Below are 14,399 nucleotides of genomic sequence, written 5' to 3' on the forward strand. Positions count from 1 at the left end.
ACAGATGCAACTGAAGATATTACTAACGGTTCACAAATTGATTGCCGGTGCTAGCAAGTATCAGAATTCTCCTCTTAAACTGTCACCCGTCACTTAACCAAGCTAACTGATTAGATGTGGAGCATCCGGTCTGCACTCCTGTACTTTTTTTTTTTTTTTGGTTAATATTTGGATTTGAGAAATGAGATAAATTTCAAAATATTAATAGTATAAAAGCATTATTTAGAATTATTGTATGTTATTATGCTATAAAAATTTATGTATACATTTTTACGAATTTCTATGTCGACAGCGAAAGGTGATTTAGTAGTGATTGAAAGCGAAGAACTTTTATCACGACTTTTCAACTGAAAGTGAGTTGGCTGTTCTCATACGGAGGTGGAAGGATTTTTTCTTTCGGAAACTCAGGTTTTTCATCCCGTGTTTCCTATCGAGTTTCGTAGTTTCCTATTTCCGAGTTTCCTATGTTTTTCGTATCGGCCAATTAGCACACACGCTGTTAACATACCCAATACACTGGCCAATACAATAGCCTGAGTTTTTTCGGACGTGAATTCAAAGAAACTAAAAAATTTAATCGCCCAGTTAAACATGCAGAGCAATCACTCTCCTGATTTAACTGCACTCGATGATTTAATATTTCCCACACGAAGGCACTAAAAACTAACCAGTTCTCTGGATTGATGGACTATCTAAATCAGATTACAATAATCTCTTCAACTATCAAGCTTATTCCTGACTAATCGGTTGTTCATTGCATTCCCAATAAGCTGCACTTCTGGTTGACAGAAACAATGCTTCAAGAACGACATCTACGTTATCAACACCACTAACTAGATACTAGATAAAAAATAACACGATCTTTCTTTAAATTGTTTTAGACATGATATAATAGGATTAATTGTCTTTTTTATGATACTATCCCTAATTTTTTTTTAAAGGAAACATCTGATTAGTTTCCAATCTGATGTTATAATGGCTGTGTGATTATATTTTCAGCCATTCTAATAGGTGAACAAATAAAGGAAGGAAAAAATGGTCACGTGTTGATTTTTAACTATTTTGTGAATATCTTCTCAAATATTCTAACACTGAGACTGCATTTCTTTAAGTTAGATAAATTTTAAATCGACATGAAAAGTATTCTCCGTTTTTTTCTCTCTTTATATTTTTTCTCTCTTTATATTTCTCTGTTAGAAATCTTTATAAAGATTTCTAACGGAGTTCTTAGAAATTGTGGACGGTAGGTACAATACTTATGTACATTATCCCTATAAAGTAAACTCCATCTTCTTCTTTCCTTCCTTTTCCCAACAAGATCAACACAGCAGGGAATAAGAGGTTCACACGGAGGAGATTTATGCGCATGCTGTCGTCTTTCTTTCAGTCAAGTTTATATTTTCTTACAAGAAATCCTGGTGTCTTTTTTTTTTTCAATGTCGCGTGTGGGAAAGTGGTCAAAGAAGAAACCCCTTAATATATTTTTTGACCAACTGGCAGTTGTAGTCAATGGGGGGGAAACGTTTCCAAATCACAGAGGTAAAAGATGTGAAAAAGACAGATGAGAAGTTGGTTCGGTATGTTTGGAACTGGACAGCGAATGCTCGTGTATTTATGGGCTTGAAGGAACGTGGTTAGAATAGTCTCAATAGAACAGCACAACAGAGCCAATGAAAGTGCTGCACATGCAGAAAAGGCATAAGGTTGAAAGAGCACTTTTAGATAGTAACCGAAGTGAATCTGTAAGAGAGAAATCATCAACTAACTGGATTACCCTTTTCTCGGCACTACTAATAATTCTGGGGAGGAATTTGGCAACCACTTAAAATATGAGAACAATAGTTTGATGTTGAGTGGATTTTGAATTTATATAGTGTTTCAAGTTATACAGATAAGTATAAATTATCTGTATTAACTTGAAATGTCACTTGTATAACTTGAATACAAATGAATAACTTGTAATGTTTCAAGTGTAAAAAGACACCAAGTGTTTAGAGGCGGAGAAGGCTATCGATACGATATGCTTATGTCAGGAGAGACTAAATGTTGAACTCAGTTCAAGAAAATATATATCTGATCTCGCGTTGAGATTGAGTATTACCAAAGGGAAAGAGAAGTAAAGTGTGGTATTTCTTGAGTGAAACAAGACAGGGTTGTGTTTTGATGACACTGAGGTTGACAAGGTTGTTTTCAACCCCTGAAATATAGAGCGATGAGATCAGAATTTAAGGAAATCATTATAGAAGATCATCTAACATGGGAATTCAAGGTTTGTCGAATGGTAAAGATGAATGGAGTGTACTCTCATCGGAGCCCTGAGGTTAGGTATTGATGAGGAATTCTTTAAAAATACACACACACACACACACACACACACACACACACACACACACACACACACACACACACACACACACACACACACACACACACACACACACACACACACACACAGAGTGAACTATCGGAGAGGAAACTGGCAATCCAATTGCAAAGACTTGATGAATGGGGGATTGTATGATGGTAATTTAAGTAGACCTTTGTGCAAGACTCAATACAAATTCCTTGGAAATGAATAAAGCCACCACAGTGGTTTTCACCAAACCGTTCCATGACTTGTGTGTCCATAGACGGGTAATGTTGGCTGAGAGATCCATTGTGGATCAAGAGTGGCATAATCCATATCGGTGATCACTAACTGAATAGTGAGATTCCAGGCAGTAAAGGAATTGACTGGTGAATCTTTCTCCATTATTTTCGATAGAACTCAGCTGAGTTGAGTGCAGTGAATAATAGTTTGATGGTTTCCTTTAATCGCGTTTATTTGGAATTTGATGAAATAGGATGAATGTAGGCTTGTTTCTCTGCTGTAGAGCAGAGGTAGATGAGTATGAAAGATTGTAAGAGAAATATAGGATAGGCATTAATTCTGGAGAAAAAGGTTTAAGCCCATTTTGGGAATACAGATGAGGATACAAGTTTATATCAGGAATCGTGTGATGCCTTTCTGACAGAATACCAGAGAAGGCATGCAGTCAGCAGTTCTTTATAAACTCTCTCTCTCTCTCTTTCTCTCTGTGTGTGTGTGTGTGTGTGTGTGTGTGCTTTGCGTTGATCATCAGCGTAAGAGTTGTAGTAGAAGAATGATGCTACTAAGAAGTCAGTCTTGTCTTTGGGGGAATGGTACAGAAGTATCATTTAGATGTCAAGGGTAGAAACATGGATGGGCAGAAGTTGTGCCCAATAGGTGAGGGGACGAGAAGACTTGTCTCGACTGCACGGGATCCTTTTAGAGTCTGATTTGGATTTTCTGATGGTATTTTTATAGCCGTTGTGTGCTATCTTGTGGGCGAAGTGGAATACTGGAGTTTTAGTTTCAAGTCAAATGCGATATGCTGAATTCTTTTCTTACATTGCCTAGGCACACTTGTTTGAAATGAAAGGTTGGAAAGGTTTCAATGGCTTAAAAATTTCGAATGAGGCAAATATTCTACTTCTTTATTTTAATCGAGATAACTATATCCCACAACTGCTGGATATTTGTTGATGTTATTTTGAAAAAGGAATCTAAGGCCATGCAAATATATTTTATCTAAAAGTGGGAGTTTGTATTAAGTCGTTCTGGGAAAAAATGCAGACACATCTAAGGACATGAAGTCAGTGTAGCTATTGCACTGACCTCATGTCTTAGATGGGATTCAAATCTAAGACCTCATGTCTTAGATTGATGTCTTAGATGGGATTCAAACCCAAGTCTTTTCAACCGAAATGCATCGTCGATAAGACTGAGATTCCGAAGTTCGAAAATCGGTTTTTTCTTCAATCAATTAGTCTGTTTTGAGAGATGAAAAATCCGGTTTTTCCCAGAGGGGGGAAAATTCCTACCATCTCCGTAGGAGACCAGTTAACTTACTTTCAACTCTTAAAAAGCATGTACTATAATCGTTGTTTCTTGATTCAAGTAAGATGTTTCTCAGCGAAAGATCTCTTTTAGATTGCAATATAAAAAGAGAGAAAAAATTATTCGTTTATGTTTTCCAAGTTTCCAGTTAGACAGTCATTTTGATTTAATTATCGAATGTAAACACAAGCATTCAACCAGTGGCAATTTCTGGAAGCGGTTGATCAATTAATGTGCACTTTCCTTGATAGGAGATTAGCCATAAAAGAATAAAATTCGTTGCCTCCTTTCAAATGGCGCTCATAAACGACTTGATTCGTGTCAAAGATTTTGTTCTCTTCTAAACAAAATCCTCGACCGTCTTCTTCCATAAAGTGCACTTAGGTTAATCAATGATTTCGTCTGCTCGCTATTAACCTAAAACCTTAAACAGATGGAGTGAATGTTGAAGGCAAGAATAATAATAGAATCCTAAATGTTCATTTTTAGACTCGTAAAAAAGGAACATTTCATTAAATTAAGGACAACATAAAGGGTCAATGACCTGGTCGTTTAGTTCATCGAGCAGTTTATATCTGAACGTTAGTTTAACTCTTCACATAAGAACAAGAAAACCTGAAAAGTCAAAAAGCGAAATTCTCTTTTACGCATTTTTCAAGATAAATATTAATACACGTAAGATGGCGTTATTTCTTAAAGTAAACTAAGAAACATGAATCATGACCGAGTTTAATTAAGCTGAAATTTCTTCTTAAAAAATAGTAACATTTATATTTTGAAACTTTTCGTGATAAACGATTCCCAGCATTGCGTTGGGAGAAAGTTTCGCCAGATGGTTCACGACTAATGGGAGTATTTTTATTTTTTTTTAATTCAAATATTTTATGCTTGACGGATGGTGAGAAATGGCCACATGACGATGTAGCTTTCCTCACGCCATTTAATAACCGAGTTTAAAATAGAAAAAAAAATGGATTATGTCAAAGTGCTGAAACATTTCCCTGGAGTTCGTAGAGACCGTTTTTGAGAAACCTTCTGGTGATTCTCGCACTGTTTGTGGACAGAGTAAAGGTCAGTCATCGGGTTGAAATGAATTTTTGCACTGATCGCTATCAATCCGTTTCGGTAACGGACTTCATACGGAAGGAACAAAAATTAGATTGCCGTTATTTTAGAGAATTTGTAAACTGTAAACAAAAGTGCGTTGGGATTCCATCAGAAGGCATCAATCTCCTATTGAGAAGACTATGGATTCACTAAATTGCTTCTGAACTATCACATGCCATTAATGGGACAAACATCTCCTTCTATACAGTTCGATTCTCGTAGAAAATGTGATATTTATGGACGTGCTTATCTTTTGATCAAATTTGTGTGATGCCAAAAAGTAATATGACACAGCTAAAACAAATAAACAGTAAGTCGAAAGGGCTGGCAAATCATATAAGACAGAATTTCAGAATTTGCAATTCGTATTGTGGAAATTATGGTCATAGGCGCCTAAGACTACGATGTAAGTAATATAGATTGTTTTTTAATAGAGGTGCATTCTCCAGCCGGTTTGTCTTTTATTCATCTTTTTTGTGGGAAGAAATATTCCAATCCACCACCTAAGACTGACTCATCCGCCTTCATTTCCAAAGTCTTTGTAAATGTTCCTCATAAACGGGATACGGGATTCTAACTGCCAAAATCCTTAACCATGGGACTTAACGCATACTTGGGTGAGAGAGAGAGAGAGAGAGAAAATAAAGAAGAGAAATAGTATGGACGTACATGGCACGCGAACTGTTGTACTTCTTTAACTTCAAATTTTTCTTTCATTTTAAATCTCCCCACACTGTACACTAATCTAAAACAGCATCCATGTTTGAGTTTGTTAAGAATATTAATAAGCAAAGCTAAAATGGGTTCAGGATTAAACATTTCCCGTTAAGTACATTTTAATTATTTGGTAAGAGATAAATGTATTCGTATAATAAACATTTATACATAATATGGAAGTGTGTTTATGAGTATAATATATTGATATTTAGATATTATTATTGTTGTTGTTGCTAATTGGCCATTAACGATTATTATTATTGTTAATCAGGCAAATTGGTCAGAGTACACACGAAATTTTCAGGCACAAAATACAGCTAATGGGAAATTGATGGAGTAGTGCGTATATGGTGCTTGCATGAAGTAGAATGCCCTCCTGCAATGCATTCTTGGACTCCTCGGAGGTGTCATGTAATAATAACAACTACAATATTTGCGAAATACAAATAATAAAAGTTCTGTAGCGAATTTCTTAATAACATTAAAAAAGTTATCTTTCCACAACCATATGTTCTATCCGAAGGTATTCCGGCACATTATCTGCACACGAAATCCTCTGCAAATGTTTCATGCCATCAGATGGCGCCGCTGTTTGAATATGGCCGCTATATCGTTCTGATATTTTTATTTTTACTGTAATCTTTTTTTTTTTATGGTTTAGAATACATTCTTCCCTTTGTGGTTATTAATCAGGTTGTATGGTAAATAAATCAAAATTAAAATTGCATATAACGGCTTTTAGTGGTAGGATTTGACAAAAATACTAACACTACTTTGAGTGATTGATTGATTTTTAATCGATGATGAGAAACACATTCATCTCAAGTGTCGGAATGAATTCAAAAGGAGTTTTTTTAATTCCTTTTTTTTTTCTCCATCCCTCTTTCCTGTATTGAACGTAGATTTCCCCCCCAATTTTATATTATCGTACTACATCTAAGTTGTACTACACTTTCTTTAATAATCTGCAAGACTCACTACATACACTTTGACAGAAGGCTTACTTATTGATCATCTCGTATCGCTTTTGATACTCCCGTCCGCGGTTCTTAAGAAAAAACTAAAAAAAAACTGAATGTACCGCATGCCAGAATCAATAACTATAATCCTAGCTAAATGGTTTCGTATAGGGAAAGTTTTACAACTCCAAAGCGCATTAAGTGAAGAAAGTGGTCGTATTTTAAGTTACTTCCGGTACAAACGTAAAAACACCATCTGTTGAAGTCGTATAACTTGCACAAAGGTTTTCAAATATGGAACAGAGAAGCATGCTCGGGAAAAATACGAGAAAGCTCTATGTTAATGCACGACGGATTATATATATATAAAAAGATATTAAGTTGAAAGAATTGGGATTAACTGCTAAAGCTAAAATTTATTGGCGAAGTTAAATATATAATCAACTCAAAGAGAGAGAGAGAGAGTTGTGCATTCATGACCACAAATTATTTACCCAGCAGAAAACTATCAGTTTAATAATAATGTGCTCAACAAGCATTTACACCAAAGCCGGTATTTTTTTTCATTATTTATTTTATCAACATTGTCGTTTCTAAAAAATTATGTAAAATTATGTTAAATGGATTTATTTAAAATTTCCTTCTTTCACTGAACTCACGAGAATGTTCCGAGCCATATAGATAAGAACAGCAAAAGCTAGCACGTGATTTTATTTAAAAAATTGTTACGCAATTGTTGGTTCAACAACGTGAAAGAATCAACTGCGTTAGAGAAAGAAATAAAACAAATAAAAATAGATAAAAGCGGTGTTAAACGATTTTGATATTCCTCTCTTTACAAGGAAGGGGAGAAAAAAGGCTACCATCGTGCGCTGCTCTCTTTATCCGTGTGATTTTTTTGTTTTCTTTCTATTTAATGACGATAATGAATTCAGCTTTCAGGAAACAAATAGCATTCTTTGCGATATTCCACCAACGCTTCGCTTTTCATTAATATATTTTTTTTTATGGTATTCCGATTAAAAGTTCATTTACCAACCCACCTACCTCCGTGCCATCTCTACGATAACGGTCTTCTTTCATTTGTTTTTCGCAAAGAAAAATAAAATAAATGCTAAACAAAATAACAACAAAAAAAAACACTTCCTTGTTTCTCGATTGCATTTACTTCTAATGAAAAACCAGATGTTTGTTTTGAACGATTCGCATTCAGCGTCAATTTACTTCTATGCTATCTTTATTGTGTGCAACATCTCTCACCTCTGTTTCTAGAAATAAATGAAAGAAATCTTAGGGAGAATCAAGATTGCTCCTTCGGTGAACAACGAGAAACAAACCAAATCTCGTTCTTCGAGATTATACACTCGCCCTTATCGATTGCACAAATGCGGACAGGGGAGGTCCATCATAACTCGGCTTCAATACAAAGCAGTGAGATGCCTTTAATGATGTTTATGGTTATTTACCTTCTGTGAAACTTCTTTTTTTTTTTTTTCAATGCATTGATGAGCTTGTCCGATGGAATGCTTCATATTTAGACAATCGGTAATTCGAATAAAATGATTCCCGTATTTAATACCGACAATCTTCTTGCGTTGCAATGACTTAGTGTAGGAGACATTACAGCACCGAGATTGAACTCGGGTGTTATTGTCAATGATGAGGAGTGAATTAGGAAAATAATGCGTGCAATACGAAACTGGGTACCAAGAGGGATTGCGTGAGAACATAAACGGAGAAGTTTGCTAGTTGGTGTCTCATTAGCATCTACATGATTATTTGAGTTTATTACTAAGTAGGAAATATCGATTTAAAGTTATTGGCTCTCTGACGGCGCTATTTTCATATGATTAAAGTCAAATGAAGATGAACTTTAGTTGGGACTTAAATCACAGATTGCCGAATGTTGCTAGAAGAATCAAGTCGGTATAAGACAGCGGAAAGGACAATAATCACTTAAAATACATAGAATACTTATATTATATTATAACTAAAACCACACGGTTTTCGTTAAGTGTAAACTTAAATTAGCAAGACTTCTAATCGATGGCTGTCGTGGCTCAGGCATTATTCCAAGCCCAAGTCTACAAAAGCTTTCCATTATCTGCTGTCGTACTAGCACGCGCTTTTACAAGTCACATGAGCTGCCTGACACTCTTCAAACATCACGCAAGCTCTCCAACAAACTAAATGTCCAGCTTTAGACGATTCTATCGCACGTCTGGGATGTTTCAGCACAAGTATTTACAAAAGTGAAGTCAAACCACATCCAAATAATCTAGCGAAGAAGATACAAAAGCCTCAACTACCTCAAGAATAAATTGTGATTAACCTGTAATCTTTTCATCTCAAGAAAGAAGCTATTGACGTCCTCGAGCTCGTCCATAACTATCATCATCATCATCATCATCATCATCAAATTCCTGCCATGTACCCTCAATGGGTACATGGCAAGAATTTGTCAGGATATGATAGTACTACATGAAGAACTTATATCATTACTAACTTCCTATCTGCAATTTTCCTCCAAATCAGTCTGTTACTTGTCAAGACTCCAACATTATCAGATTTTATATTTCTATCGTCTAATGGCTTGCTACATTTACCCTGCGGTTGTAAAGACCTGGACTCAAATCCTGTCTGGAACGAGAGGAGCCTTTTATAATGATTTTTCTGTTTCAAAATGATTGTTTGTTTTCTTATAAATGAAAATTATTCAAACCAGCCTTCGAATCTATTTGATTCGTAGACATAATACACATACAACCTTCTAACCACTCATAATACAGTTCGGAAGAGCGTGTATACACTCAGCACAGACAAACATACATTCTCCATGACTTTTTAGTTACTACCATACGTTTTTTTTTTTACTTCACTTCTGTAGTACATTGTTTTTTTTAACAATTCCTTCTGTATTCTCTTACAGCACCCGCTGACTTACTTGCCGGGACCTTTCGATAAGATTTCTTCTTCTTTTTCCAAAACTTCTTTAACTTTTTGAGGCCTCTTCGAACTTCCACTTTTCTGTCCGGGCGCACAAATTAACCACATACTTCCCCAAGTGATTCAAAAATCTTTTCTTCCGCTTTTGCAACTAAGTCTCCAAGGTTTAGTTGCTAATTGTGATGATATTCACGGTAACTTAAATATTGGTAGTAGTTTGAAAAATAAAATGAGATGCGAAGTATTTCGGGCCTTTAGATTTATACAATATCATTTGTGTTACTTTCCGAAGAAGGACACTTTTACCGCGAACCGGTAGGACGCGATAAAAAAAAAATAAAGTTAATTCACTTTTATTTGAAAAACCCTATTAATGTTCCTTGGGTCCCATTAGGAATTAGAATACGAGGCATTCTCATCAGGGGGGGGGGGGTGGAGGAGGCATCGTTGCAACCAACTAAGGCTGTCAGTATGTTAACAACAGTAATCCGTAATACTTCCAAGCCTTTAAGGATCACGATTGGCCTTCGTAATGATACTTTTAAGATAAGTTGGTTGATTTTATACCTAAATAGAAATGTATGCAATGGCACGCTTGTAGAACGTACAATCCGTTTTTCCGGAAGGAGAAACTGTTCTAACGCCGTATGAGGCTGACTAACTCACCTTCAAGTGAAAAACCCTGATAAACACAGTTCACGTCCTAGACGGGATTAGAAATTTCCACTCAAAGGGCTTCATCGAAACCGACTGAACTACGGACTATTGCGAGTATTATACATGGTCCTGAATATTTCGCAATGTTTAATCCTCCTCTTCTTCCAGTAGAAAAAAATATTTTTCTATTTGAAGCTTGAGAGCTCCTGTGTTAATGTCGTGTTGTAAAATCAAGAACATTTCGTTTCCGAATGTTTTTTTTTTGTTTTGTTTTGTTTTCTTTTCCTCAAACACAAACGAGCACGCTGAGGTGACGAATTTTCGACTAAACTGGCTCGGTGCGGTTTCACGCTGAAAAACTGTTGTTTTTTTTTCCCAAAAAACAACAGTATTTGTTGCTTTTCGATGATGCCGACCGATATTACGCAGTTCCCTTATTTTTTAAAGAGATTATTCAGCACGCTGAGTTGAATGGTTAGCTTGTGACAACCCTCGCGTGACTAACTAATATTTACACCGCAGTGTAAGTGCTTTATTTGTCTTTGGTATCTTTGTGAAAACATGAGACGACAGAAACTTCAAGGGCTAATTTAAGTGGAGTTGATCAGCTAAGTATTAATAACGTGATTGTTGTTCTTTCTTCTATAAATTCTTCAGAATTTCTAATCCTACTATTTAGTCAATTTCTTCAATGTCGCTAGTTAGGAAGTCCTGCAAGAGTGGAATAATTAATGACGTGTCTGATTTTTGTTTTTGTTTAGTTTAATTGACGACGGCAGTTGTGCAACAAATACCCTTAAAACATTCACGTGCCCTCATATTTTTAGCTCGCTTTTTCTTTCTTTTTTTTTGTTGTATCGCTCTCAATAAGATTACTTAGGGTCGCTTAAATATTGAAACAAAGATTCCCTTCGTCTTTATTAATTTTTGATAAATTTCATCTCAACAGTACGAAACTCATTAAATGAGATAAAAAACGAGATACAAAATTTCTTTCCTCCCGTTTTGATCGTGTTTGGAAGATATTGAGAAGCACGTGATTAGAATCGTGGCGCTAATTGCATATCAACAGGTTATTTTTTATTTTTATGTGGTTACCACCCACGAAAGGTTATTACTCAACCTATAATACATTTCTACTGTGGGTGGGCTAAGCCTTTTTTTTTCCCCATTTTTGGAAATATTTTAATATATTTTTTGGAACATTTATTTATTTTTACATAGTCGGGAAACCCTGCTCTACATATTGAACATGGAAAACTTTTTTCCCATGTTCCTCATGTTGAGCAGGGTTTTCATCCACTTCGAGCCAACAATAAGCGGCGAAGTGCGCTCACACCGGGCGATGAAATTCATCTTCCACCTACAGACAATCACAAACATCCATGTCCACTGCGGAATTCGAACCCGCGACCTGTTGGTTGGAGAGTGGATACGCAAACCAATCGGCCAACCAGGTCGACATAACAAGCTGATATGGCAAACCAAGCTGTATTTACTATACTAGCAAACCCGATAATGCAGTCTTCAGTACGCAGCAGTAGATAATTCATATATGGAACGAATTTGGAACTAAATTAAAATCAAGTAAAGGTTTACATAATCTCTTGTCAAAAGAATACTTCTATTAAACAGAGCATACTGGTATATTGTTGAATGATAAAAATTACGAAATTTGAAATTGTTGCAGGAGAAGAATCTTCATTCATTGTTCATATCTTTCTAATTGTTACGTCATTCGCTTTAATGTCGTTAGTTAAATTGAAATACAGGTATGGCGCGTATCAGAAGCCAACGTTCCTAGTCCTGCTAACTGCAGAAATGTTAAATTAGTACGCTTAATACATAATTATAGCTCACGCTCATCTACGAGATGTCAAGAATTGGATTGGATTGATGGAGAATACCACGGAATAAAGAAGATTTTGATTTAATCAAGTCAGGGTGAAAGTTTCCATTTTTTATGAGTGTTATTGTCACGTAAGTATGTTAGGAAAGGTGATGAGCGATCGAGCGTCTCCATAGCCCAGTTGGTATAGATTAGCCCTTTGGTTGGAAACACCCGAATTCGAATCGCGTCAATGAAGTGAGGAACATTTATCAGGTGTTTTCAAACAAACGGTGAGTTAGCCAATCTCATACGGAGATGCAGGTATTTTTCTCTCTTAATATTTGGTTTTTCATCCCTCTAAAGAGGCAAACCGGCCCTTGAACACGCAGATATGCAGACATAAATACTTGTGTTTAGGAGATGCAGCAAGAATGGTAAGCTGCTGCATTCATTGGTTAAAATCCCTAATTAAGGGACTCAACCCGTCTTGGACGGATAAAAATTGGATGGTTGGTTGGATCAATAGATGAGCTATCGATGGATGGGTTGGATTTTAATTGAGCAGCACACTGATGTAGAGGATAATGGATGCGAGGAGGATTTGGAGGAAGTACGCCATTATTCCTACACAGGGTGGTTGCGTAGTTGAAACCTGGCGCATCCATCACGCATAAACAGCTCATCTAACAGTGTTGTCATACTTGAGTAAGCGTAACAAAAAAGCCTTTCGGGTTTTCGAAAAATAAGACAGAGCAACTGGATCCTGAAGATGTGTGATGGGGACACGAGTGCAGCAGGTATTTGCCCGTTAGGAGGGGGAGGAAACGGTGCACTGACTGTTTTGCATTGGTGTCTTTCCGTATGGGTAATCACTCCATCTGAGGGATCCGGTTGAATAACCGGAATTTCTTTTTATGTTTCAGGTGTCTTCATGGTAAAGATACTCGAAGAAGATGTAAAATCAACAGAGAGACAGAATTGGAGAATCGGAAACAAGAGTTGTCATCATTTCCTTAGCAATGCTATTGGTGTAGTTCTTCTGCCTTTCAGATGTTACAAGGTTTCGCCTGGCAGAAGTGGAAAATGCCGTATAACAACACCGAAACAAGACTTGTTTGTGACAGTGAAGAAATACAATCACCATCTGGTTGGAAGATCGCTGATCGAGTCCCATCAACGATGGGAGGAACATTTTCCAGGATGTTTTCAACCAAAACTGAGTTAACCCCTCTCAGATGGTGATGGCATGGTTTTTTTTTCCCTCCAGGAAACTGGGTTTTTTTCATCCCGCCTAACAGACGAACTGGCCTTAGTACATATATGACTGAGAGAAATAATTCAACCTGATTGGAAGTTTTTGGACTTTGAAGTATCAAGATTCCACATTGTCCTTTAAGCTGCTGAAAAGTGAAAAACAAGAACATGTTTGTTTTTAGAAATTGTTTGCATTGATTGCATAATTTATTACGATGCATGTTGAACATTTATCTGATGTGTATGAATTTAACAGCTGGCTGATAATAAATCATGCTTTTTAAAAAAAAAAAATGAAATAATTGACTTTTGTGTTTATTTATACACCCCATGTGTTCAATCATTGAGTAAATAATGTTATTTGGTGGTCAAATAAGATAAACGAGTGAAAGAGAAAAGCTTTATGAATGATTGCAATTTATGTATTTAGGTTATGATGATGTAACGACGATGAGGTGCATGCCGATAGAAAGGCACCATCCGATGAAATTAATATGACGCCACTGGTTTTGTAACGTAAGTTTTACCGAAAAAACTGCACGTATTCTTTGGAAATTTGCCTGATTTAGAGGATCTAAAACCTGAGATTTAGGGAGAAGAAACGTATGAGACCGGATAGCTTACTTTAGCTGAAAAAAAAACTTTCTGAAGATTGTTCACGTCCTCGAGAAGATTCGTTCCCCCCTTCACTTTCTAACCTAAGCACAACGGCATTAACAACTGAGCTGCCGATGCTAAAGGGCAATTGCAAAAGTTGCTTTCATCAATGCAATATACTAGGAAACAGAACACGGTGGAATAGTTCTAAATATATTTAATTTAACGCATTAACGGAAATGAGCGTCTAACATTAATAAAACACTCAATAATGAATTTAATTGTTTTCATATCCGAAAGAGTAAATAAATGTTTATACTTTGGTTTCTTAAATTGATACTAGGCATTGATCAGTGCCATGTATTCCTCGTCAGAATATTTACAAGAAACAACTTTTGAGAAATTATTTATTTGAAACAAATATACTGAT

The sequence above is a fragment of the Typopeltis vanoorti genome, chromosome 4, assembly GCF_054136105.1.
Source record: "Typopeltis vanoorti isolate ZY-2024b chromosome 4, IOZ_Tvanoo_1.0, whole genome shotgun sequence".
NCBI classification, from domain to species: Eukaryota; Metazoa; Arthropoda; class Arachnida; order Uropygi; family Thelyphonidae; genus Typopeltis; species Typopeltis vanoorti.